Source organism: Calypte anna, chromosome 10 (genome assembly GCF_003957555.1).
Source record: "Calypte anna isolate BGI_N300 chromosome 10, bCalAnn1_v1.p, whole genome shotgun sequence".
NCBI lineage: Eukaryota > Metazoa > Chordata > Aves > Apodiformes > Trochilidae > Calypte > Calypte anna.
The window spans coordinates 19,080,578-19,107,187 of record NC_044256.1 but is presented as its reverse complement, the minus strand read 5'-3'; the positions used below and the strand labels follow the sequence as shown (position 1 = coordinate 19,107,187).

Here is a 26,610-nt window from a genome sequence, read left to right as displayed (position 1 = left end):
GTGTGTCTGTGTGACTGTGTGTGTCTATGTGTGTGTGTGACAGTGTGTCTGTGTCTGTGTGTGTCCTCTCCTCTCCCCCCATTTCTGCCTCTCCCACCCAGCCCCACAAGAAGCAAGATGCTTCCCTGGTGTTGTGAGCTTTACTTTGAGGAACATGATGGGGCACCAGGGGGGGATTTGTGTCTCTGTGTGTGTGTGTGTGTCTGTGTGTGTGTGTGTGTGTGTGTCTGTGTCTGTGTCTGTGTCTGTGTGTCTGTGTGTGTGCTGGAGATTTGTATCACGGGGTTTTGGTTTTTTGATACTTTAAAGACTGTTGGGGCCATCACAGGCAGGTGGCTTGGTGCCCCGTGGCTCACTGGCATCGTTGCTCTTGAAGGGCCAAGTTGGGTGCTGGTGGTGGCTGCCTCAGGGTCATCCTGCTGGGGTTCAGGCTGTGACTCCCCAGGGTTTGATTTCCAGCAGGAAGATTTCTGGCACGTGCTGGGGAGGTGGGAACCTGCGTGTCACCAACTTGTCCCTTCACACCCCCACTGCCAGTAGGAGGAAGGCCCTGAGACAGCGCTTCCCAAACCCCTTGAGATGCTACTGAGCTGCTCCCAGCTCCTCCAGTCTATTTCCAGCTCACAGATCACCCAAAGGATGAGCTGAGCCTGAAAGGGATCAACTTTCCCAGGGAGCAGGAGGTGAGGAGAGCTCCTGGGTGGTGAAACAGAGCAGGAATTCATGCTGGAGGATGCTGGGGTCTGCTGGCAACTGCCCCTTCCCCATGCCCAGGGTGGGCAGAGGAGCTCCTGACACCAAAGAGAGGTTTTGTGTGTGACCCCCACCTTCAGGGACCAACCACCAAGGTGCCACCGTGGGTTTGGGGTTGTCCTGGCATGGTGCAGCCTCACTGTGACCATTGTTGTCCCTGGGGTGAGCTGGGGACATGCGTGGGGGGACAGGGACGTTGGGCAGCGGGTGCTGGAGGACAGCCCTGTCCCCACCACGTGGGTTGGTTAAAACCAGGTGGGTGTGAAGGTCTGAACTCCTTGTATGGGTGGTGGTAAACTCAACCCTTACCCTGTTTGCAAGGAAAGCTGAAAGGAATCAGGAAAGGAAATGAGTTTATGTTAAAAAAAAAAAAAAAAAAAAAAAGTAATAATTGTATTTTTTTAAATGGTACCATTTGGGAGAGTTCCTTTGTGTCAGAAGTCAGAAACATCCCCCATCACCTTCCTTCCCGTTTGGGGGTGCTACTGGTGATGGTGTAAATGATACAATATGCAGGCAAGTGTCTCCTCCCTGGGCTGTGTCCTGGTGCTGGGCTGGGTCAGCTGGGAGCAGGACTCCATCCTGCAGATCCAACCAGGCAGCTTGGCTCAAGCAGGTGTTGACCTGGAGAGCAGGAAAGCTCCGTGTTTGTAGCCCTTTTCCACTGAAATTCCTCCTCCTGTCACCATCTTACAGGATGGGGCAGATGTGAAGGGTTAAACTGCTGCAGGAGACCCCCAAACATTGGCTGCTGGACTGATTTCTGCTCCCAGCTCCCACAGAGGGACAGCCCAGTGCTGGATGTGGAGACCACAGAGGGGACAGCACTGGGGACACCAGATGAGACCAGTGGCCCATCCCATCCTGGGAGCTGGAGGATGGTTTGGAAAGGGCAAGAAGGGAGGAGGAGATGCCAATCAGCTCGATTTATAACCTCATATCAAAGAAATCCCCATCTCCTCCTGCCATCCCTCTCCAGCCCTATTTTTTATGTTTTTTTTTTCCTATCGTGGGGTTGGTTTGGTTTTTGCTTTGTTTTTATTTTTGGTGTGTGTGTGCCTACCCCCTGACCTTCACAGGGAGTAAGTCCTGTTGCCAAAGTGAACACAGAATTTTAGACTTAGCTTTCAGCTCAGACTTCCTGGGGCTGCAAACATTAATTTAATATCATATTATTGTGATATTGTCCTAGTAACAAGTATTTGTCACTACTTCCTTTTATGAAAGGGAAATGCTGTGCCATTGACTTGGTGAGAGGTGATAGCACGTCAAGAATAGAGCTTTTCCTTTTGGTTTTTTTTATTTTTAACTTTCAAAAGAATTATGCAGAAATGTCATGGCTTAAACCAATGCAGACATTAAGTTGGTTTGAGATGGTTGAAGATGGATGTGAAGTTTTTAAAGATTATTTTTTAGATGTTTAGCTTTTCCTCCTTTTAATTTTTTTTTTCTGGGGGGGGGGGGGGGGAATGTTCTTTTCTCTACTGTTGGGACCTGATGGTGGCAGGGCAGCCCCTCAAAGGTCCAAGGCTGAAGTCTGGAGAAGCAGCAGGAGGACATTCAGGTCTTCCCTGAATTACTGAAGCTTCCCAAGTCCACAAAACTGGGTAAAAAAAAAACCCAAAACCCTCAGAATGGCAGAGTCTGGCTTTGTGCTCTCCACTTGGCTGGAGAAGCAGCATGGAACAGCCCCTTTCCTTTTGCCATTCATCCAACACCTGAGCCAGGCTGGAGGCAAAGCTGTGCCGACCAAAAACTTGGGAAAAATATCTCCTGGAATATCTCTGGGCTTTAATTGTAAAACAAGAAAGAAAAAAGAAAGACAAAAGAGCTTGTGTTTGGTTTCAGCACAGGGCACAGCTTCAAGTCTGGCCTTGGTTCAGCCTCACAGGCAATCCCTGCACACTAAGAATTCATTTACACACCTCAGACATTTTAGCAACATTTTCCCAGATTTCTGTTTCCTTTTTTTTTTTTTTTTCCCCTCCCTTTTCACTGGGATGGGAGGAATCAGTTTAATCCAGGGACAAAACCTCTGGATAAGGGACAGGATCCAGGGCCAGCTGCTGGCAACCCCCAAGTCTGGGTAAGAATCTCATCCTCTAATCCTTTTTCCAAGCAAATAACTCCACTTACCCAACTCTCTTTTTTTTTCTGGGTAGATCCAAAATTTTTTTGGACCCCAAACCAAAACTTTTTTTTGCTTTTCTGGCTGTGCTAAAATTCCAGCAAGGAATGAAGTATCCAAAAGCTGATTTTTCTTTTTCTTTTTTCTTTTACTTCTTATTTTTTTGGTAACCCATAATGGGCACAACCTCTTGGAGCTCTCAAGTTTACCAGAGATGGCTGCTACCTCAGGGATAGTATCCACGTTGTCTTTAGTTGAGCAGGGAATAGTTTTAGGCTGTGACAGGGTAATCTCACACTGTTGGATTCAGGTATTTATTTGTCTACCACATCTTTTTTCTTCCTTGTTTTGTAAAGGTGCTGAAATACAGAAGTGCTGAACCAGTTTGGGAATTTTTGTTCTTTTAAACTTCCAACTAAAATTCTAGCAAGGGATTGGGTGTTTTCAGTTTTCAGTTAATAAAAAAATTAAAAAATAATAAAAAGAAAAGGTTCCAAAGGGTTGTTGCTTCTGGATGGTGAGGAGATGATTTCTGCTGCCTGGGGAGGGGGTTTCTCTGGGATAACCATCCCTAAGTATTGTGGGGGAATGGGAGCAGAGGCTGAGCTGTCTGGGAAGATTGGTTAAAAAAAAAAGAAATTAAAAGCTTATGAAAATAAACAGCAGTGGGGTGGGGACTTACTGCTTACTTACTTCATCTGTGCAAACAGGAGTTGGAAATCTATCCCTCCCCATGCTGCCAGGGCAGATTAAAGATCCTATCTGGCAACTTGATGCCTGCTCATTTATTTTCCTCACCTGCCAAATTAATTAAAAAAAAAAAAAAAAAAAGGGAAGGGGCTTGGGCTGGAGCTGGGCTCAGGGAGGAGGTTTGGTGGGAAGCAGCAGCAGCTGAAAAGAGCTCTGAAACCCCTGGTGAGGTTGGGGTTGGTGAAACAGCCCTGGGTTTCCTCGAGAGCAGAGTCTGAGCTGCAGCACTGGGTACCAGGGAAGGTACCAGGGTAGGGATGGGGCTGGTGCAGAGCCCAAAAAGTCAGGGAAAACCCTGATTTCCTGGGGCTCTGGCTCAGGGTCTTACAAAGCAAAGAGGGATTTGACTTTGCCCATATTTCCATCAGTTAAAGTTGCAGCATCTTCCCTGTTGTGATGAAGGTACTGAAGGTGATGCTAAACCTTTGTCCCAGGCCTCTCCAGGAAGCAGCTCTTCAGAGTCATCTTAAAAACCCAAATTGCAAAGCACTTTTCTACTGTTTATTTTCTACCTTTCTTACTTTGAGCTGTCTTGATATTTGAAATCCCACTGATCCTACGATTGTTAGCTCTGTATAAAAAAAAAATTATATATATATAAAATGAAATAAAACCCAGGTTGTTTGGGGTTTTTTTTTTTGTTTTGGTTGTTTTTTGGGTTTTTTTTGTAGTTTGCTCTGTTTAGCTTTTAGCCTGTGGCTACTTGTACAAGAAAATAAAATAAAACTAGAATAAAAGAGCTTGAGCTTGAGCCCCAGTGATGATTTCTACCCGGGGGGGGTCAGGGCACTGTCACTTCATACAGAGGGCTGAGGAGTTTGGCTCCTCTTAACAATAGCTTCCAAAAGGGGGGTTATTTATTTAATCTTCTTTTTTTATTTTGCTGCTTTGCTCAGAAACCTCAGGCTGAGGCATCAGGGGCTGCTGGTGGCTCTTTGGCAGCTAAGCTGAGGAGCTCCAGGGTCTGGGTGTGACACCTGATGCTTAGAGGTGCAAATTAAATTCCACTTAATCTTTGCTCTGGCTCAGCTCCTGCTGGCACCTGCTTTTCCCTCTGCCTCAGCTCCTGAGGGCCTCTCTTTACCTGGTGGCTTTTTGCAGGAATCCCAGATTAAAACCACACTTTGGCTGCAAAGTCTGGAGGAAATGTCCCTGCAGGACCTGCCCACCCAGCTGACCACCAGCATCAGTTCCACCACCAAAACATTCCAACACCTCTGGGGCCTTTTAGGGTTTTTGGTTTTTTGGTTTTTCCTCACTTTTGCAGAATTCTCACCCAGAAAGTTCCTCCCAGGACAAGGGCAGCTGCTGCCCCCCAACCTCCTCAGCAGTGACATGATGGTCAGACCATCCCCTCTTTCACCAGCTCATGAGTTTTCCAGGTCTCTGCCTGCAAGGTGGGGTTGGGATTTTCCTCCCAGCCTGCACCTACCTGCAAGAAAAACCTCAGTGCTTGAACAAACCAAGGTGAGACTGTTGATTCTTCAAGCATCTGAACAGCAACAACAACAACAAAAGTTTCAGACCCCTCTAAAACCTCACCTGAGCTTCTGAGATTTGGTGTTCTGGGAAAACTACATTTATTGAGGAGCTGGCTGGAGAAACAGCCCCCTCCTTTCCTCCTGCTGCCAAAAGGACACAGAGTGAGGGGAAATAAATGAGAGAGCCTGAGCTCAGCAGCACTTCCTAAAGATGTTTCCATCAGCAGGTGAGTGAGGAGTCTCTTCAAACAACTTCCCAAAGCTCTTGGAACCACTAAATTGCAGCAGGGATTGGTTCAATATACACTTCATGATAAATACAAGCTTAAAAACTGATTTTGTTTCCCAGTGACAATGCAATAGGAGGGAAAAAAAAAAAAAAGATCAGAGGTATCTTACTTGGAGGGATTTTCATTTAAGTTCAGTGGAATATGGTGCTTGAAATAGCAGCTGTGAAGTCAAGGTATTGTATAAAGCTTGTGGGTTTCATGAAAAAAAAAAAAAAAAGATGTGCCTTCAGAGCAATAAAGAAAAGGGCTTGGAAGTATTAATCTAAAGCCTTAGAAACTAAGAAAATTAAAAAAAAAAAAAAAAAACAAAAAACCAAGCAATACATTCAAATTGCTTTCATTTTTGGCTGCTGGATATATCAGTGGCCTCCAACAACCCCCAGCTGAGCATCCAAAACTCATCTTTAATGCAAGAAATCTCCTTCTTGACCACACACACCTGCAGATTGCTGCTGGAAGCATATCAGCTCTCAGAAACACTCCCCAAAATTCTGTGGGGTATTTCTGGCTCCGAATGACAGGTTCAGGTTCCTGCCTTGGGTATGGCTGGAGAAGATGTCACTGCTAATGTCCCAGTTATAACCCTGCCAAGGCAGTGAGAATTTATAATACCCCATAAAGCCCTGACAAGCTGAAAGGTCATTTTAGCACTAATCCCACTTGGGCATCAGCCTTTGGTTTGCTGACACTTTTACGAAGCTTCGCTTAATTCCAGCACAGCTGCTGTAAAAACCTTTATAGCCACAAAAAAATAATCTTTAAACATCAAAAACTGGGAACATCTTCCTCAGCAGGTGCCAAAAAACCCTGGGGCTGGGCACCCTGCAGAGCTGTGCAGGGAAGGGTTTCATCCTTCCAGCCTGGGTCTGCAGCGGTGCCATCTCTCTGCCTCGGTGAGATTAAAAGTTTCCTCATTCCATACAAAAGTGGCAACCTCTGCTCTTGCCTGGAAAGCCATTTCCTTAGCATTTAAAAGAGCTAAATTAGTCTTGCTCAGCGTCGTAAAGGAGCTTGTCTTGTTTATTGAGCAATAAATATAAAGGTACAGTAACTAAATTCATCAGGCCCTAAACACAGCCGCTGGGAACGGCCTTTTCCCCCCAACCAATCTCCCAGTGCATGAATATTTCAGAGCCCTCCTTCCCCTGGGCACTCACCTTATCTCTGGAGCTTGGATATTATTTTCTGCTTTTCAGCTTTTTGGATGTATTGGAGGAAATGTCATTATTTGGAGCGGGGTGGATTACAGTTGACTTTCCTAAGCCAATTTATATTGGCGAGCTGCTGGGTTTAAAAACCCCCTATAAATCACTCCTCTGAATTTTAATAATATAATGTGGTTTCCAACATGCTCCTTTAATACACAACACACTATTACAGCCAGCAACAGCTCCTCAGGTCATGAACTCAGGGCTTTACCAGCACCTTGAAGGAGGTGAGCACTGCCTCAGCCCAAATCACCAAAATACCCATTCCTGCCCCAAATTTCTCACCGTGGGGATTGTGATGTAATGAAACTCTCTCTCTCTCTTTGCTCATGCTGCCCACCCAGAGGTAGAATTAAATCTTAATTGCACAAAACTCTCATGGGAGGGCTTCCCCGAGATGTTTGAAGTGCTGGAGGGAAGGAAAAGGGATGCTGGGATTCAGCTCTGGATCCCTCCTCTGTGCTGAGCACTTACAAACTCATCACAGCTGCTTGGTGCAGGGGGGTCCCACATCCACACACCCCCCCCAGTGAGCCCCAAATGCTCCTTGAGGCAGCCCCCAAGGCAGCCCCCTCCCTCTGAGAGGTGTTGGGTAGAGGTCACAGCACCCTCACCCCCTGCAGAGAGGTATTTGAAGCAGTTAATGTTAATTCTTTCCATTTTTAAGAAGTTCTTTAACCTGAAGCTTCTTTTGGAAGATCAGGAATTTCCACCCTCCCTGCCCATTCCCAAGGTGGGAGCCAGCACTTTAGGAGGTGTTGGTGCAGGAACTGATGGGATTCAGAGTGACTTCTCTGATTTCCCTTAACAAAGCCAGAAGATGCCCATCCCCACCCCCCAAGCTGGGACTCCCAGCTCTAAGTGGCCCAGACCCCCCCTGCCAGGTGATGAGACCAAACTCCTCATCACCTCCTGACTGCCCTTGCCCATCTCTTGCCCTTTTCTTGTCCAAATTCTGTGAATTTTCTTCCTACCTCCACTGCAACAACTGCTGGGGCTGTGTGGTGGGGACATCTCCTGCTCAGAGGCTTCCCAGATGGGAAGTAAAAGCCAGGGAAGAAAGGAGACTTTGGGAGATTTTCCTGAAGGAACAACAGCTGAGGTTCCTCTGGAGCTGATGATGGGGTTTGATGTCCCAGCTGTGGTGGCACTGCTGCTGCTCCCTCCAGAGAGGTGACTCTTCTGCTCCTCATTACCTGGTTTTAGTTGCACAGGACAAAAAAAGAAAAAAAAAACAACTAAATATGCACATCTGCAAGGAAGAGGATCCTTAAGGGATGGACTAATTGCAGACAGGGGAAAAATTAATGATTTTTGGCTTCTGAAGGGGGTGAGGGCTCCTCAGGACAGGATGAAGGGGCACAGGGACACCCCCAGCCCCTCACTGCTGCTTGCTCAGTGCCCTGAAGCAGTCACTGCTTTCATGTTCTCAGGAGGAAAAACATTAAAATCCAGTTGGTGCAGGGAGCAAAGCAGCTTCTCCAAGGCTTTTTACCCTGAAACATTGTCATGTTTGTCATTAATCTGCTTTTTTATCCCCCTCCTTTTCTGTAACTTAACCTGCAACAAGCCAACATTGTCAGTGCTTGGGTTTTTTCCAAGAATAAATTACAGTTTCATAAATGCTATTTTGCTTCACTGCTCAATTTGCAAGTGAAATGATGCCAATTGCTTTGTTCACAGGATTTTTATCCAGCAGGAACAATACCAGCCTCCAGATTATTATTTTTTTTAACCCTCAAGTTATTCTTGTAGGAATCCATGAAAAATCCACGATGGCCCTTCTGTTGCTGCTCTAGGGACAAACCATGAGCAGACCCAAGCACGAGTGTCTAGAAAACCCCCTGTAGGTCCACCTAGAAATGAGCTAAGTCCCAGAGAGTGATCCACTTCCCAAAGAGAAAAATAATCCTCCCTGCTAGAAATATTTCCCTTTGCTTCACGCTGCTTTAGAGAGGGCCCTGAGTGACTTTTCAGGGCTGTGATTTATGAGTTTGGTTTGGGAAAACAGCCCCAGGAACCTCCCAACCACCCCATGGACCCACAGCCCTGATGGGGTCACCAGCATGTGAGGTCCCTCAGCCCCCTTCCCAACATTGGGGTTTCCACAACAGTTTAATATTTTCCAGGTTTTCTTTGGCAACCATGAAACCAGGCTACAGGACCACTTGATGGGTAGGAGGGTGATTGCTTTGCTTTTTTTCTCTATTTTCAGCTATTTCTTTGCATTTTGCTTTCCAAGCCAGGCTGGCCCATTGCATGGCTTTCCCCACACTGCTATGGACGGATGTGGCAGCCCCTAATAAGAAGGGGAAGCACTTGGCTGTCTTTGCAATTAACTGTCTAATTAATTAGCCTTAATGATGACCTCCAGCAGCATCACAGCCAAGTGTTGCATGGGAATGGGAAATGAGGTGCAATAATGCCATTATTTCTACACAGTGGCACCTCCCTGGGCTTCAACCTTCAAGAAGTGGCGTGGGGGTGAAGAGGACCAGGGTGCCAGCACCCATCGTGCCAGGACATGGAGGGGTTTGGAGCAGCTGTAGGGCCCCTGACCTGCTGCTCCCATCAGTGCTAGAAGGGAGAAGGATGGTGGGTGCTCTGCTCCTCACTGTCCCCTGTGCTGCTGCTCCTGCAAATCCCTGTGGCCACGAAGTGCAGGAAAATGCTGAGGGTGAGGAGGCTCCTGGGGCCAACAAAATCATCCAGCCAAGAGACAAAACCTTCTCTCCCCCAAGGAGCAGAGGCAAGCAATGGGCAGGCCCCTCACTGCAGAGGCTTTCTCCCCCCCTTTCTCCCCTCCCCACACCTCTCCCTGCCTCCGTCCATCACCATTCCCAAAAGACTAAACACCTTTGGTTTCCATGGCAGCCTGATTTTCAATGAGCATCCTTCACATCCTAACCAGAAAGAAAGTGTTTCATTAATGCAGACAGGACATGCTGGCATCTCCCTGGGGCAACAGCATCCCTCACACACCCACCCCCCCTCCAAACTAGCACCTTCTGCCCAGGGTTTATTTTATTTCAGCAGATGGATGGGAGGCAGCAACCTTCAAATCTGCCCGAGCTGCTCCAAGGGGTTGTCCAGGTGTGTGATCCCAGGGATGGAGGTGGCTGCTGGATGGGAGAGGGAATGGAGCTGCATCTCCATGCCCTCAGCTTATCTTTATCAGGATATATTTATCCCAGAGGTTTGGAAGGAGCCACAGGGACATGATAAAGAACTTGTTCATGCCCCAAGGGTAGGTCAAAACACAAGGAAGGTAAAGGCAGCAAAAGCCCGTGCAGAGAGCAGAGGTGAGATACAAGGTATTACTGTTTAGATCACCTAATGTGAGTTAATTTTAGTGCATCATCACTGTCCACCTCAGCAGCTCCTTCTCCACTCAAACTCACTTCAAACTCCCCAGTCACCAAAAAAACCCCAACATCTTTTCCCTCGCTCAGTGTCAATAGTGCTGTCCACACTGCAGATGGCTTTTTGGTAGGAAAAACTCCCACATTTTCCTAATCCTGCTGCAAAAAGCAGTGCAGTTTTCATGGCCAGACTGCAGAGCAGCCTCAGTCCCCTCAGAATTTCAGCAGAACTTCTCCAACTTTTCTGCAACACAGGGCAGCTCACGAGCACTTGCAGCAAAGCCTCCTCCCCTCACAGCTCTGTGCCAGGAGAGAAGAACCCATTAAAAGTTCCCAAGAGCAGAAACACATCAGGAGCCAGTAACATATTAAATGAGTAATCATAAATTATTTTGCTACATAAACAATATTAATATCACACCTTCCACCTTCAAAAGCCTGTGGCAGGCATGGATTCATTAAGCCCCCCCCAAGACTTCCCCACTTGCAGACTTTCCCATTTGAACTGGGGTGACTTTATTAAACACCAGCAATATATTTATTTTAATAGAGTACAAAGTCTGGATTTGGCCACCCTAAAACACCACTTGGAGTGCTGAATCTCTGACTAACCCGATCAAACAAAGCTAATGTGTGCAATATATCTTGGGTGAGTAATATACAGCCACATTTCCTGCTCCATTTCCCCAGTTTTAACTACACCTGACCTACTCCTTTTCCTAATAGAAAACGGCTGCTCTTCTCATTGCCCCCTCCTCCACACATGTTTTTCTGATAATGACCCAACCTAAATCACTTCCCTTTCTCCTAAGTGCTGGGCACCAGCTGTCTTCTGCCATTTAACTACCACAAGTTCTTTTTGGACCTCCAGGTTGGTTCCTGGGACTCTGGACCTCTGTCCGGTCTCCAGGAATTGAATCCCAGCCCTGTGGGATTTCTCTGCTCAGCCTCACCAGGAGAAAAAACTTGGGAAATGCCCCAGTTCTTGCTGCTGATGGCTTTGCAAGCCAACATCTTGCTGCACCAGTGAGGATGATGCTTGCAACCACGTACCAGGGGGGGAGAGGTTCCTCCAAAGCTGTGAGCATCAGAGCACGTCCGGATTCAGCACAGGAAAAAAAAAAAATCAAGGGGGAAAAAAAAAATGCTTCCAACACTGTTTTTCCCCCCGTGGAGCTTAGCTTGTAGGGCTTCATTGAGGTGGATTTAAAGCTTCCTGAGCAGCATGCTTAAATGGGCAATTTGACCAGAAAATGTGCTTGATTCACAGGCTCTGGCTGCGTTTCTCCAGCACTGAGAAATCGCAGCGATATTTCATTATTGTTACTAATTGCTAGAAAGTATTATGAGGAGGTGATGGCACAGGCTGGAAAGAAATATAAACCATTTGCAGTATATTGACCCTGGAGAAAATCTCCCCAGCTCGCTTAGAGGTGCAGAAAACAGTGCTTGGTGCAAATAAATGAGCAAAAAGCGTTTTCTGAGGGAATTAGCGCGTGGCACGAGCAAATTGCAGCAATTGTCTCCCTCCTTTCTGAGTGCTGAATTGCCTCTATAATTCCCCATCATTTAGCTGCATAAATCTTGCACAAATAAACCAGCAATTTGCATATGCACAGAAAAGAAATTATAGAAACACAAGAAGTTATATTTTTTTCCTGCTTGAGCTGGATATAAATAAGCGTCGCTGGCTGCCTAAGCTGTGTTTGGCCCAGCTTGGAAATGAAAATTTAGGAAACCCTTTAATTTTCAATTATAAATACATATCAGGAGATGAAAATAAAAATAATGTGTGGCATGTGCAAGCTCGTGGTTTCTGGGTTCTTGAATCACAAAGTGGGATGGCTGAAATTATGGGTGATGCTGATGCCCATGGTGAAGGTGGCCACGGGCTGGAGCTCACCCAACCCCATGGCTGGTGGGAAGAGTGATGCTGTGGAGAGCAGGTGCCTCTGGTGTGGTTTGATCCAGCTCTTGCTGAAAGAAATAAATGGAGGGAAATAATGGAGAGAAATAAATGGAGGAAATAAATGGTTTCCAAGGAACCAAACATCTCTTGAAGGCAAGAGCCCTCTGCGAATCATCTCGGTTTGCAGTCCCCGAAATGCCTTTTTGTTGCAAATTCTACAGAGGACTCTGAGGTCTTCACCACTACAGAAATCCCATGCTCAAGCCCAGAGAGAATTAAATTTTATCTCTAAATTATTTAGGTATAACATACCAGCTGGCCTCAGACCCCACGGGTGGGGGAAGGCACCAGTGGGCAGTGGGAGCATCACTGACAGTCCAACTCTTGGTTGTGGAGGTGGAACCTTCCCAGAGGAGCAAAATAACTGCTGCTGATTAACCCCCTGTGTGACTGATCTCATTCTGGAATAAGAGGGTGTTATTCCAAAACACCATAATCCTCTTCCAAACGACTTAATCCCGTTTGCAATAATGTGATTTTCTTCCAAAACGTTCAAACAGGCAGGAAAAAAAAAAACAACCTAGGGGTGAAAAAAACTGGATCAGAAGCAGCTCCTTGGAGTAACGTCACACGCAGAAGAGATCCCAGTGGGGATGTGAGATACTGGGAAGGGGTTTGCAAAGATTTTAATAATTTAAAATAATTTCTGCAGGCTGGGAGAGCAGAGCAGAGCAACCAAGAGGTGTGTGGCATCTCCTCCTTCCTCCCTTTTTTCCAAATGTATGGAGCTCCAGAGTGATTCTGCTAGGGATACTTTAGAACTGAGGGGTCCCTGTGGGCCATGTAATGTGGGCACCTCTGCACCACATGTGCCTGGGGAGCTGCTGCAAATCTGCTGCTCAGGGATTTGTCCCTCAGGCCAAGCTGGGAGGCTAAAAGATGATATTTTAGCCTTGGAGGTGAAATGAAGTTATCCTTCTTTACAGTAAAAGATCCCTAGAGAGTGGTGTAAAGAGGGAAAATGCAGTTCAAACCAGAGATCTTTACCAAAGCTGCTCGTTTTTGGTTGGTGTAATGAGAATAAATGCTGGGTGTAGAACAAACATCCCATTAATGGAAAGGTTTGGAAGGGCATTGCTGGAGCAAACTTCATTGCCTTGCTCAGCCTGTGGTGGTAATGGGTTTGGCTGGAGCTGGAGGGGCTGTGTTGAAGAAAAAAAGAGTCATTTCATCTCCAGGGCACTCGTGGAAAACTGGAGAAAGATTGATTTTGTGTCACCAAAGGGTCCTGTGTCATCTGCTGCACCACATCTTCCTGGCTTCACCACCATGGACCAAAACTGGTGTTTTATTTCACCTTCTCTCTCCCCAAAATCCAATTACCAGCTCTGGCAGTGCCACCCAGGAGGACCCAGACTGTCCCCTCAGGAAAAGGTGCCACCATCCCACAGCCCATCCCTCAGTCTCCTTTGCATCTCCCACATGGGCAGGGCAGGCAGAGCCTCACGCTGGGGAGGAGGAACCAGCAGTGACCCAGGATGAAAGCAGGAGCTTTCACATCTTTCATCCATTAACTGATCATTCCTCTGGCATGACACACGTGCTGATCCATCATCTGTGATCAATACCTTCCTTGAGGCCTCAGGATGATGAATGTCTCTGCTGAGATTCAAAAGCCCTTGTGAAAAGGGGGGCAGCTCCTCCAGGCACAGGTCAAAGAGCCAAGACAGAAGAGCTGTGTAAGATGATACGTTGTCCAAGGATCTCTCCATGAGGCACAGGGAAATATTTTTGGCTAGAAAGCTTCTCCAGCAACATGAGGGAATGCTTGAGATTATGAAGAGGCTGGAGGGTGATGTTTGAACCAAGGGGACATGGATTTTGAGTGCCAGGCTGGAGCAAAAGGCTGTGACACCCACCAGCAAAATGTGGTTTCCCATCCTCTCTCTCTGGGTTTAGGGCCATCTCCTGGATGGTCACTTTGGGTGCAGTTAGAGATGGAGTCAAGGCTAGGATCTCCATTCTCCTCTGCTAAAGAAGAACACAAGCCCCATGTCCTCCCATCTGGCTCCAGTCCAAGGTCACCTAATGGGTCTGTGGCTGAGTAAGGACCAACCTTCAGCCTGTAACATTCATCTCACCAACACAGCAGGACCCAGGGGCTGCTCTCCTCCTGCCTTTGGCCTCAGGGGTCTCATTTGCCCATTTCCAGCTATATCAGCAGCAAAACAAACCCCAGACCCCCCATATACCAACCAAGCTCAGCCCTCAGCTGCTTCTGGACTAAAACACAGTGGGTTTGTAGAAAAGAAAAAAAAAACAAAACATGAAGCAAGCTGCATCTTCACCTTCAGGCCCTTTAAGACAGCTGTTTGTTCTGGAAAACTCCCTTTTGTCCCCAAAAGTGATAATTATGAGAACTGTTGAGGAGCAGGAAAGCTCCTACAGCAGTTGCTTGCATGATTTAGGTTAAAAATAATTGCTGTCCAGGCTTATCTCCCTGACATAAGTAATTAGATAACCGAGTACTTATAAGCTGTCATTTCCTATGAGCATATTTTAACATGGCCTTTATAATTTGACCTTTAGATCTGCAGCAGCTTCATCAGCTCTCTGCTCCTGTGATGGATTTATTTTTGCAGATCAGACACATCTTTGCCAGTCCTCGGGCGAGGAGGCTGCACGGGAGCCACGTTCCAGAGCCAGGGATTTCTGCAGTGAGGAGCAGAGATCCTTCTCCCATCTACTGGGACTCCATGGGTGGCAGAGGCACCAGACCCAAACCCTGCTGCAGATCCACCAGAATTAATCCCCGGGGTTCAATTTATTGTGCATGCACCAAGGGAAATTCCATGGGAAATTCCTAGGAAATGTTGGGCAAAGTGGAACTGGTGGGATGTGGCAACACTCCACTGGGTAGGAATGGGCCTTGTTATATGAGATATATGAATGTATCTCATATATATTCATATATATATTAATACATCTCATATGTTCATACTTTCCTCCATGAAACATTCATATTTTCCCCCCAAAAACTGAGAAGCCTAAAGATCCCTTTGTGTACATCTCACAGAGCAGGAGATGTGCTTCCCAACTTGTGGAGGAGGCACCTCCCCACCTCCCAACACCCAAAAATGCTGAGAAGGAAAAGGGCCCAAGAGGTTTAGGTCCCTGTCACTGTCTTCAAACATAAAGCCAGCCACAGGGAGACACTGAGACCTGTGTGCAACAAACCCTACAGAGGAACAGCAGGGACCAGAGCCCTTCACAGCTGAACAGCTCTGAGCAAATAATAAAATAAAATTAAAAAAGAAAATAATCTAAGACAACATACACACTTTCTGTCCTTTTTCATGAATCCCAGACTCCTTCTGGCTCCTTCTTCCTATCAGCATCCCTTGAGAAACAATTTGATTTTGCTGAAGTTCCCAGATTTCTAAAACAGGAGATTGCATTTTTACACCTCACTCAGTATTTTTAATCAAACCTTCCTTTTTAAAAAAAAAAAAACCAAAAAACCCAACATTCTCACACCCTCCTCACAACTTCTGGCTTTCTTTTGTCTTTGACTGTCATCCTTAGCCACATAAAGATCCTAAATTTGAAGTGGGGACAACATTCCTTTGCACCTTAAAAATCTCCACGCTGACCAAGAGGCATCAACCTGCCATGGGAGAGCAGCCAAAACACTGCCATGTTCAGACCCAGTCCTCAAAAGTCAATTCTCTATTTATTTGTTGTACCACTGAGAAGAGGCACAAAAAGGTTAAACCAAACCCCCCCTCCTCCCCCAGCTGAAAAGGAAACCACAGGAGAAACCTGAGCTAAAACCCACACCACCACCATGCAAAGGGCTCCAAGGCTTTCATGTCTGAGGAGGTGGAGGAACACAAAATATTGTTATTAATAATAAACTCCTGACTTCAGCAGGGTGCAAAACTGCACTTCAAGGCAACGTGGAGCCTAATAACCTCTTCTGGTTCCCTGGAGCCTGAACTCCACTGTGTATTATTAAGCTTCCACTCTGCAAGGCTTCTCTTTAATCCCAGGCATAGGAAGACCAGGGTATCTTTAAAAACAAAAGTGTTTTTTATCTGACTTAGGGATGTTTGTTACTGATTTTATTTATTTATGGGAAATCAGCCCCACTGTGCTACCACATTTTTCTACAAGGAAAAAAAAAAAAAAGGCAACATGTAATCAGCTCAGAAGCAAGGAGGCCACTGAGCACCCATCACTGCAGCCTTCTCCCTCCCAACCCAAGAAATGAGCAAAGATGACAACGTTTGCACATGTAGTTTTTGAGGGCTGATGATGCTGTGCCCAGCAATGTGACAAGTCCCAAGTAGAGTCCCCACCACCCTCAGCATCTCCATATGGTCACAGCTAAATGTACTTTGCATCAGGCTCCTCAGGTGGAGCACCAGCTCAAGGTGGATGTGATGAGCTGAGAAGGAGCATCAGGCCCATACAAAAGCCAAGGCTGTGTTAGATCTCCAGCAACTTTCAGAAGTGGGACAGATGGAAACAGCTGCTGCAAAACAGAGCTCTTCCCCATCAGGTATTCAAAATTCTCCTGATTTTGGTTCATCTGTGGGTTTGTCTCTTTTCAGGAGAGGCAGAGCAGTTCTTAATAGGATTTCAGGACTGGTTTATCTATTGAGGACAAAAATCTCCCAATGAGACAATATCATGAAGGGATTATCCTGTGTTCTCTGAAGGAATCACAAGATTATCCTAAAATGAGGCTTCTTTATGTTGAACTAATGAGAGATAACTGGTAACCCCCTTGGCACAGCTGGGGGACCCAGTGAGAGCTCAGAAAGCAAGGAAGCAGCAACATTTCCAAAGGGAGGGAACCCAAGGTATGACATGGGCTTGATCAGAAAGAAAAACTTCTGGAAAGGATCAGGGCAAGGCCATGAATTTATGAAGTAGTTACTGGGCTGACTCTAATTTTTAAAGCATTATTATCCTTTTAGCAGGGCTGTCGGGTAGATGGAAGCCAGAGCAGGGCTGATGAAGAGCAGCTGAAGAGTGATTTGCAGCAACTCCTGCCTTCCACACACTTTTTTTTTTTTCTTCCTGCAGAGCAGGAAGCTTATAAGCAAATAGGTTATAAACAGCTTAGTGCAGCCCAAAAGGCTGCAAAAAGGGCAATTTCTGGACTTGTGAGGAATGAAGAGGGAAAATGAAAAGGGAAGAGAAACACCAATGGCAAAGATGAGATCCACCAGCTTTCAAAAGCCCAAAGAATCACAGAATCATCCAGATTGGAAAGGACTTCTGAGATCATCAAGTCCAACCCTTAATCCACTACCAGGGAAGGTGATGGTAATATTTGCTCTGAATCCATGGAGCAAACCTGACCCTTCCTTCCTGGGCAAACCAAAGAGCCATTTCTGCAGATTTAAATGTGCTCAGGCTGCCCTGACAGCACATCCCCACCTCCCTCACAGCACCATCATCTACATTTCTCCTGCACTGTGTTTGGTTAAAAGCAGCTCAGGCAGATGCTGCATCCCTCTAACCTTCCAGGCCCCCAGATGCCACCTTCCAAGTAATGCAATCAAAACAATCCAGCTAAAAGCATTTCATCTGGCCTAGACTGACATGAATTGTTTCTAATAAAACTAAAGCTCTCTGGGACAACTAATGGGGGCTTATTAGTACAGGCAATGGACTATTCAATCAACCATAGAGGGAAACTAATGGGGATTGATGGCCAAAAATACAAGAGGAGGCCTTACCTCTTTAAATAAATAGCTGATGGGCTAGTGATTGGATTAATCTTAGGTTTCTATGGGGAAAGTTTATGCCTAGCTAATAAAGAGAAAAACCAAATGTGTGGAAAATAGCATCACCAGGTCCCTGGAGGCTTTTGGGTTATTGCTTTTGCAGGTGTGGCAAGAGGTGGGTTTCCAAAAGCACTCATCTTTCCAAACAGCCTTGTTCTGGGACAGGGTTAGCAGGTGGTGTAACCCAGAGGATGCAAAAAAAAAATTCCCAAAGCAGCTGGAAAACCTCTCCCAGCTTTTTTAGGTCCTTGACTATTCTTTTCATCTTCCCTTGCAAGAGTTTTTGGGAGTCACTACTGCAACCTTTGCCTGGGAACTCTGAGCAGCAGGCTCTGGGGATGGGCTGCACCTCACTTCATTTCAGAAGTTTTTCTTTTAATTTTTGCACTCACCCAATACAGCTTTTTATTTGCCCACCTTGCAGATGATCCCACCTTTCCCTGCTTTATCTCCTCCTTTTTCAGCAAAGGCTTCCCAAGATTTTTCCAAAACCCAAGATTTTTATACCTTTGTCTTCAAGATGATGGAGGACTTGGGAGTGATTTGCAGAGCTGAAGGAAGGGCACATTCACCTCTGGGGCTTGCAGGTCACTCTTCCCTGCAGCAAACCATTCCTTGATCTCCACCCTCCCATTTCCTTCCCTTTGAAAGGCCTCCGACCAGATCACAGATGGCAATTCCTATGTGACAGATCCTAATGTCATTAGACAGCAGACCAGATGTCCAGGGAGGCAGATTGCTCCTTTTAATCCAAAATTCATCAAGAGTCTCACTTTCATAGTTTAGAGTGAGTATAAAGGTATCTCCATGGGAAGGGGAGAGGGAAGCACATTTTTTACCTTTCTTGCCTCGTTTTTTTTTCCTTTGAGGAAAGGAGAGCTTCTCTCAGCATGGCTAGGAGTGACATTACAATGCAGCATCATTAAAATGCTACAAAACCCTCTCTTGAACTTTACAAGGGCATGGGAAGGGAGGTGGTTTGTGTGACAGAGTCTGTATTAGCCTCAAGGTCTGGTTAACAGCTTGCTGCCCCTGCTCCTTGCTGCATCTTAGGTGCTTAATTCCTAGCCAAGAAAAAGAAGTAATTCATATTTTGAGTTACTGAGCAATCCCAACCAAAAGGGGAAGATGAGGTGCAGAGAGCAGCCAGTTAGCACAAGGTAAAAAAGCCACAGGTGACTTGTTTCTACTGAGACTTTAAAGCCAGAGCTCTCCTGCTTGTTAGCTCTCAGAGAGCCAAGGAAGAAAAGAAAGAATCCCAACAGCCTCCGTGGCAGTGAAGACAAAGCTTTGCTCCATGGGAGATGTCTATATGGCATAATGTATGCCAGGAGCAATCCTGTTGTTTTATGGGGCTGGTTAGTGTGAAGTGCAAAACAGGCTTGGGGCTGAAGCTGCATTATTCATGGGGGAGCTTAAATATTTCAGCGTGAGGCTGAGGTAAGGAACAACATTAACAAGAGAGTTTTGTCCCTTTTCTTCCCCTTAAAATCATTTGTGTCTAAGGAGGCAAGCAGGGAATATTTTTTTTTCCTTTAAATGCCATACCATGTGCTGGCACATCCCAGGGAAAAGCTGGACAACAATGGGGCAAACCCCCCAGCCCCTCTGTGGGAGAAGGAATCACCCTGTTGCTTCCCAAGGAAAATTCAGTCCTTTCTTTAGAGGAGGAACAACCCAGCACCTGGCAGTTGATTTTTGGAGAGGATTCATTGGTTCTGCTGTGCTCAAAGGGGACAAAATCAGCAGGTGGGTATAAAGCTAAGCAAAGTTTCTTGCAGTTTTCCCCCCTCTGAAGCAACAAGGTTTATTTCCATGCCACATCTCCTGCCTGATTTACTGGACCAGAGGCACTCCGGAGCTGGGGGGGAGCTGTGGTTTATCCCGAGCTGCAAGATTTGGGGTGATGGGAAGAGGCAGAGCTGCCGGCTCCGTCCCTCTGTACAGATGCACTGCTGCCATCCGCTGGCAAGTGGGAACCGGATCCCCTTCCCGGGCCGAGGTGAGCTAAAAAGCAGGCAGAGCTTTGCTCAACACGCCAAACCCTTCTTGTGCTGCCTGCACTGCAAAAAGAGCAACCCAGCAGATGGGATGCTCAGACGCAGAGGAAGACCGAAGCTCTCTGAGCATCACTCACCCTTCAGTGCTGCTCCAGCCTCTTCACCACAGAGCTGAGAACTTCAGAAGCTGGAGTGAGGGGTGGACAGACTTCCCGGGGGGTTTGGGATCTCAGCAGAAGTGGGATTGCTCCCTCCATGCTGCTCACTCCATGCTGAAGTTGCACCAGAAAGACACACTCCTTCCAAAAAAGCTTAAACAGTCCTAGGAAGCAAGAAGGTCTCTCAGTCATCATCAGCTCAAACATTTTTTTTCTTTTAGATATACATATATTATTTTTTTAACATCATTCACTTTCTAATTCCCACTTCCCTTCCTGCTAAGGCTCCCAGGACCCACCAGCACTGAGCTGCCCCTTGCCCAGGTCTGTGCCACATCAAATTCCATTGATGCTGTGGCCCCCTGACCTGTTGCTGGCCACCTCTCAGCTCACTGTCTGTCTGCCCTCACCTCCAAAGCACTCATCTCCATCTCCATCTCCCTCCTGCAACACACATCTGACAAATCCTGGTTTGAATCATGAAGGGAAAAAAAAAATGTATAAAAGAGGATGAGCAATGCTTAAAAGGGAAGGGAAAACTGACTGCAAACAGCCATACCTCCCACAAATGAGTGCATGGAGACCTTCAGCTCCCAATGGAGCCAACCCAGACCACTCTTCTGGGCTCAAAAAAACATTTTTGAGGTGTGCAGTCCCCTAGCAGACAGTCTGGGTCTTGCTGTTTATCCCTTGTCTGGCATCAAGAGCCTTGTGCAGAGTGAGGTTTGGCCATACTTCACATAACCAGTAATTTCAGATAATGTGATTTTGGCCAGAGCTACATGAGATTCCAGACCTTTCTCACTTCTGTTTCCCTTTCTGCAAAAAACACCTACAATGACAAATCTTGGCAGCTACCTCTTGTAGGAGATAAAACAGCACCAGCTCCTCAGATCTGGCACAGCTGAAGTGCAACAAAAATCCCCATTTCTGCTCTTTTTGAAACCTTCAGAAAGAAACTCAAGTGACTTCCCCCAGAGTTTTTCACTTCTCACATTTCATCTCTGTTTCTCTCCCATGTTCCTTCCCAGGCTCCTAGCCAGAAAACCTTGCACTAGTCCACCCTAAGTGCCTGCCACGAGCTCAGGATATTTGTGACCTGGTACTTGTGCTGTGCCTCCTACGTGGTGTTTTTTGCACTCAGCCACCTCCAAAAGAAAGCTGCACAATTTTCCCCCTGGAATCAGCCTTCCAAAGGTCAGGAGACACAGGAACTCAAATATTTCTCAGGTAACAACCCTTTCTGATTCATGCCAGTGCCACAGAAAAGCAACACTTAAAAAAAAAATATCCTGGGGACAGCTGGGGAGGGACTTCTGGCAAGGGTGTGTAGTGATAGGACAAAGGGCAATGGTTTTAAGATGGAAGAGGGAGATCTAGGTTGGAGATGAGGAAGAAATTCTTCAGTGTGAGGGTGCTGAGCCCCTGGGCCAGGTTGCCCAGAGAGGCCCCATGATGGCTGCCCCATCCCTGGCAGTGTTGAAGGTTGGATGGGGCTTGGAGCAATCTGGGCTGGTGGGAGGTGTCCCTGCACATTTGGTACCAGATGATCTCTAAGGTGCCTTCCAACCCAACCCATTCTATGATTCTATGAGTCTCTGCTGGGGCATTGGGCAGTGTCACACTTTGAGGACAGGCAAGGTGACAGAGCCCCCTCTGCAATCCCCCAGCCATTGCTCATCCACAGCTCTCCTCCTGTGGCACAGATACAACTATTTTGAAGACTTTTCCTTTGTTTAGACAACCTGATAAGTAAGAGGCACAGCTCATGCTGCCTTTGAGAGGTTGGAGAGGAACAGAGATTGCAGTGAAGGGCTGGGTATGACCTGAACACACTCCATGCCAGAGCACTTGGGTTCCTCCACCCAGCAGGAGTGTTTCCAAGAGCCCCCATGCTGCCTGGGGGTGCCCACATTCCTGGGCTGGGTGCAGGATCGTGGCATTTATCTCCTTGGAAAAGCTGCAGAGCTTGCATTTGGCAAAGGGAGAAAGGAGCAGTAAGTTCCTCCTTGATTCCAGGAGTCTGGCAGTGGGTGCCAGTGTCCAGGTGGTCCAATGGACCAGTTTCCTCCCTGTGCTCACCAGGCAGGTGTTGCCAACCAAAGCTGGCCTGGGGGCTGGCTCCTGACCTGGCTTGGATTGGAGCCTGTGACCGAGAGGTGAACTGCTCCAGACCCCACATCCAGGCTCCCACTGAGTTTATTTTCTAGTGTGGCAGATCAAAGAATCCTGTAAGGAGCAAATCCATCAAAGGCTCAGCACCCTAAGATAGCCCCAGCTTGCTTTTAAGTTTACTTTTAACAAGCATACTCCTTCCTATTGTTTAGCAATCGCTTTAAAAGGGACAATTATCAGATTTCCCTATTAATGAGAAAAATCAGGCAAACATAAATCTTAAAACAGGCTACTATCTGCCCACTGCATGGATCACATTAGGGGAAAAACAATCTGTGGAGCAAAGCTGTTACTGTCTGGGCTCAGCAGCTGGTTTCCATTCCAGCAGAAGCTCCTCTCTGCTTCCCAGCCTGGCTCTTCCCATCACTTCTCCCTGAGCACTGCAAAACCCCAGTGTCTGCCTCACACATCCCATACTACAGCCATTGGAATGGGAAGAGGATCAGAGATCACAGATATTTTACTTAATTTCTCTGCCTGCCTGATCCTAAACACAAGGCACCAGAAAGCCCTGGGAATCTGCCATTTAGAAGGAATTTACTTTGAATCCTCTGAGGTGTCTGGATGAAGTGAAAGTTTCCTTTATTCTCATTATGTCCACAAAGCTGAACATGGACTGAAATGATTGGTGGACACACCACCTTTCAAGTCCTGACATCCTCTTTACAGGAAAAGGGGAAAGAATAAGAGAACATGGGCCAAAAGAAAAGGGTGGTTAAAGCAGCAGGCTGGTGCTTGGGAAATTTGAGGTGAGATTCTGGCCCTCTCCACCAAAAAGGGTTGGAATCAACCGTAGCTTTGAGGAATAATCTGGGTTTTGTTACAGATGATGAGTGGCTTTGGGTAAATTGCTTAAGCAACTTCAATTCCCACTCCCCACCTTAGCTGGGAAACTTGTGCCCATTTTGCTGGGATGTGGCATGAATTATTTGGTGTTTGGGAAGCTCTTAACTCCCTGTAACTCACATATAATGATGAAATATGGTCCTGCTTTTAGCTTAGAACTACAGCAAGTCAGAGCTGAGAGCATTTTGTTTTGATTTTCTTATGACCATCTGAATTCACCAAGACAAGTGACAGAGAAATCTGCTTCATCACATTCATAAGACTCTTTCCAAAACAGTTCTTACTTTTATCTGAGCAACTGGAAAAAAAAGTTAGAGGGGAGACTATTTTCCCCAGCTAACTTAAGAAGATTTGGTTTATTCCACGTTTCTGTTTGCAATAAATCTCTCAGGACAAAACCATCCCCAACAGCATGGATATGCAAAGGACATAAAGGCGTAAAAATCCTACGGATTGGGGGGAGGGAAGAGATAAATAGTTTACTTCTATTATCTTTACCATATGCTCTATTCCAACTGGATACACATAAACAGCATGTAATCTTCAAGCTCAGCTTTAGACCCTTTGAAGTGACCCGAGCATACTACTGATTTATTTCAAACTAACCTTTCTCTTTGAACCCTAGGTCAAGGTTAATTCTATAATAAAACATACCTTACACAGCTGGCTTTTCCAGCCATGCTAGTGAGTAACAAACCCCTCACTCACAAGCATTTGTTTCACTGAGTGTAGTATTGTATTTCTATTTTCCCTTCCCTGTATTAATTTCCTTCACAGGCTCTAGTTAAGGGGGGAAAAAAAAAATTCTCTTTTCCGGTTCTTGAGATCAATTTTAAACACACTGGAATTAAATGAAGACATTTAAGCCACATTTCTTCACTGAAATCCATCCACTAACACCAGACACTATTTTTATTACAGTCTATGTTAAATAATCAGATCTTCAGTTTCATAAGGAGCCATACAGCTGTTATTGAAACTCCTCCACTGGCAATGACCCTTTCAGAACTTGCTACAAAACCACCTTTACACTGAATCACAACAAATCACTGAGGACAGCTTTTCCACCTAGGAAAACAAAAGGAAAATATATATGAAGGGCACTTCTCAAAAAAAACCAACCTCAACAACCCAGCCAGTCTTTCCTGCCTGCAGGTATTGAGAGGCAGAAACACTCCTTGCTACCTCAGGGGTGTGGGATGCAGTCATTAAGAGATGCTGAACATCAAATTGTTCGGTCTGGTTGTTTCTAAGAGGACTGGAAAGATGCTTTTGAATCCCAGCCCATGTGCCCATGGCACATACTTGCAGCACTTAATTAAAAAGCAGCAACATGCAAGTTAAACCAGCAGCTGATGTGTATGTATCCTGACTCCAAAGCCTTGTCAACAAGGTGCCTGTTAGAGCTGTTGGGAAAGGGATGGGATGAGATGACATGAGTTCTGGGTTTGGGGATTCTGCAAAGCACAGGCTTTATCTGCTGCAGCTAACAGCAGAGGAGAATTGTGCTGCTTTTTCAAATGAAGGATGACTTTATCCTAGCTTATCCTCACATTTTGCAGGCCTGACTCCACAGCATCAGAAGTGGTTCACCCCTGATGACGTTCAGCCTCACCAGCACACAAAAGTCCAACTCCCTTAAAACCAGCACCACAAGCTTTCAGCACAGCCCATCTCCAGCTCAGGAGCTGCTTTGTAAAACAGAGTTTTAGCCTGGTGTTAGATGAGTTTCACCAGACAGCACTCTGGGGCAGCATGGATACAGCAAACTTGTTATCTCATCAATAGCTGTCACTGCCTCACGTAGCTGAGCTCATGGAAGCACCATCCATTTGAAATCCCAGAGGTGGGCATCAGTTTTGGATCAATGCTCTCAGAATCTCCTTTAACTGTTATGATGCCAGTGATAGCTTAAATCTATTTGGGGTGAATTTTTTCATCCCAGGACACCATGACCACAGCATGCTACCTGTTGCATTAAATTCCTGAACCAGAGGGAGAACACATCTTTTGCTACATGAAAGGTCCCTGCCCATTACAGGGGTATCAGAAGAACTTTCTGTCCTTTTCTACCAAAATAAGTGGTATTTTAAATGAGGAATTACACCAGCTCAAGAGCTCAGAATAAGCAATATGGAATTCCAACCAAAAGCACTGAGACCTCTCTACCATTTTCTAATATTGTTCTTTAACAGGCACCAAAAATTATTACATCTGATGATTTATTAGGGAATGAGATCATCAATTAGACAGCCAATGACTGATTTTCAAAGGGATCACACAGAACCAATAAATATAACACAAGATAATAAACATGTCCCGAGCTGAATCACTGAATGATGTTGCTAACAGCCTGTCAGAGATATCAGATATTTACAGCAGAATAAAGCACCACATCAGATAAAGTGAAATACACCCTCTCAAGGATATAGGAATAGGGAGAGGAATCTCTCCAGCTGAATTTCAAGTGTGGATAATTTCCATAACTCCTGAAGAACAGCTTTGTGTGGTGTTCTTAAAAGTCACCCACCCATCCTGCGGGTGTGCAGGAGACCCTCTGGACCAAGCATTGATGCTCCACACAGTCTAAGAAAACCAACAGCACAAAATGTAGTGGGGAATTGGAAACGTGCTGGTTGTGGCCCTCAGACAAACCTCTGTGGGTGTGCTGAATTCCACAGAGGGACCAAAAATAAAAAAATAAATCAAGATTTCATCCAAAGCCTGCACAGTAACAATCCATTAGCAACCTGCCAAGAAGGAAAAAAAAAAAAAAGCATGGACCTCGCAGGCTGGATAATGTTTTCCAAGACAAAAAAACACGTATGGATATCTAGGAAGCTGGGTAACTTAAGCTGAAGGTACCTTTAAAATCATTTTATCTCCATGCACACGCAGCCCTCTGCCTGAGGGGAAGGCGCCATTTCCCCACTCCCTGTCCCTCTCCAGCTCTCTGCCTGATGAGCAGGGACCCTTTCTCCACTCCCAACCCATCTCCCAGAATTTACCTGAGAGGAAAGGACCCTTTCCCCACTCCCTACTCCTCTCCCGGTATTTACCTGAGGGAAATGGATCCATTCCCCACTCCCTCTCCAGATCTCTACCTGAGGAGGAGAAGGGACCTTTTCCCCGCTCCCAACCCCTCTCCCGGAATTTACCTGAAAGGACTCTTTCCCCACTCCCTGTCCCTCTCCATCTCTCTGCCTGAGGGAAAAGGACTCTTTCCCCTACTTCCTATCCCTCTCCCAGTATTTACCTGAGGGAAAGGTATCTTTTTCCCACTCCCTCTCCAGCTCTCCCCCTGAGGAGAAGGGATCTTTTCCCACTCCCAACCCCTCTTCCAGAATTTACCTCAGAGAAAAGGACCCTTTCCCCCCACACTCCCCGTCCCTTTCCCGCCCTCTACCTGAGGGAAGAGCCCCTTTCCCCACTCCCTACCGCACCTCGCCTTTACCTGAGGGGGCAGGGACACCATTTCCTCACTGCCAACCCCTCTAACCCGAGGCGCCATTTCCCAACCCCTTAGTGCACCATTCCCCCAGGCCTTCCTCCCTATTCCTCCTCCTCCTCCCCGGGCATGGCGCTCACCCGCGGCCGTTGCGGGGCCCGACCGTGCGGGGCAGACGAGCGCCGGGCGGCGGAGGAGAAGAAGAAGGAGGAGGCGGCGGCGGGGCGGAGCGGTCAGGCCGCGGCCCCGGCGGCGAAGCGGAAGAGGCGAAGCCGGTGCGGGGAGCCGGGGTGAAGCTTTT

At 46.6% G+C, this 26,610-nt stretch overlaps 1 long non-coding RNA gene across 1 annotated transcript; it reads right to left on the bottom strand.

Moving 5' to 3' along the window:
• Positions 1-11,739: 11,739 nt before the first annotated feature.
• LOC115598892 lies at positions 11,740-26,559 on the bottom strand. The gene is made up of 3 exons (XR_003988000.1): positions 26,450-26,559; positions 19,820-20,004; positions 11,740-11,949 (listed from the first exon to the last, which is right to left on the bottom strand). It is a non-coding gene; the product is annotated as an uncharacterized LOC115598892 (long non-coding RNA).
• Between the last annotated feature and the right edge of the window lie 51 nt (positions 26,560-26,610).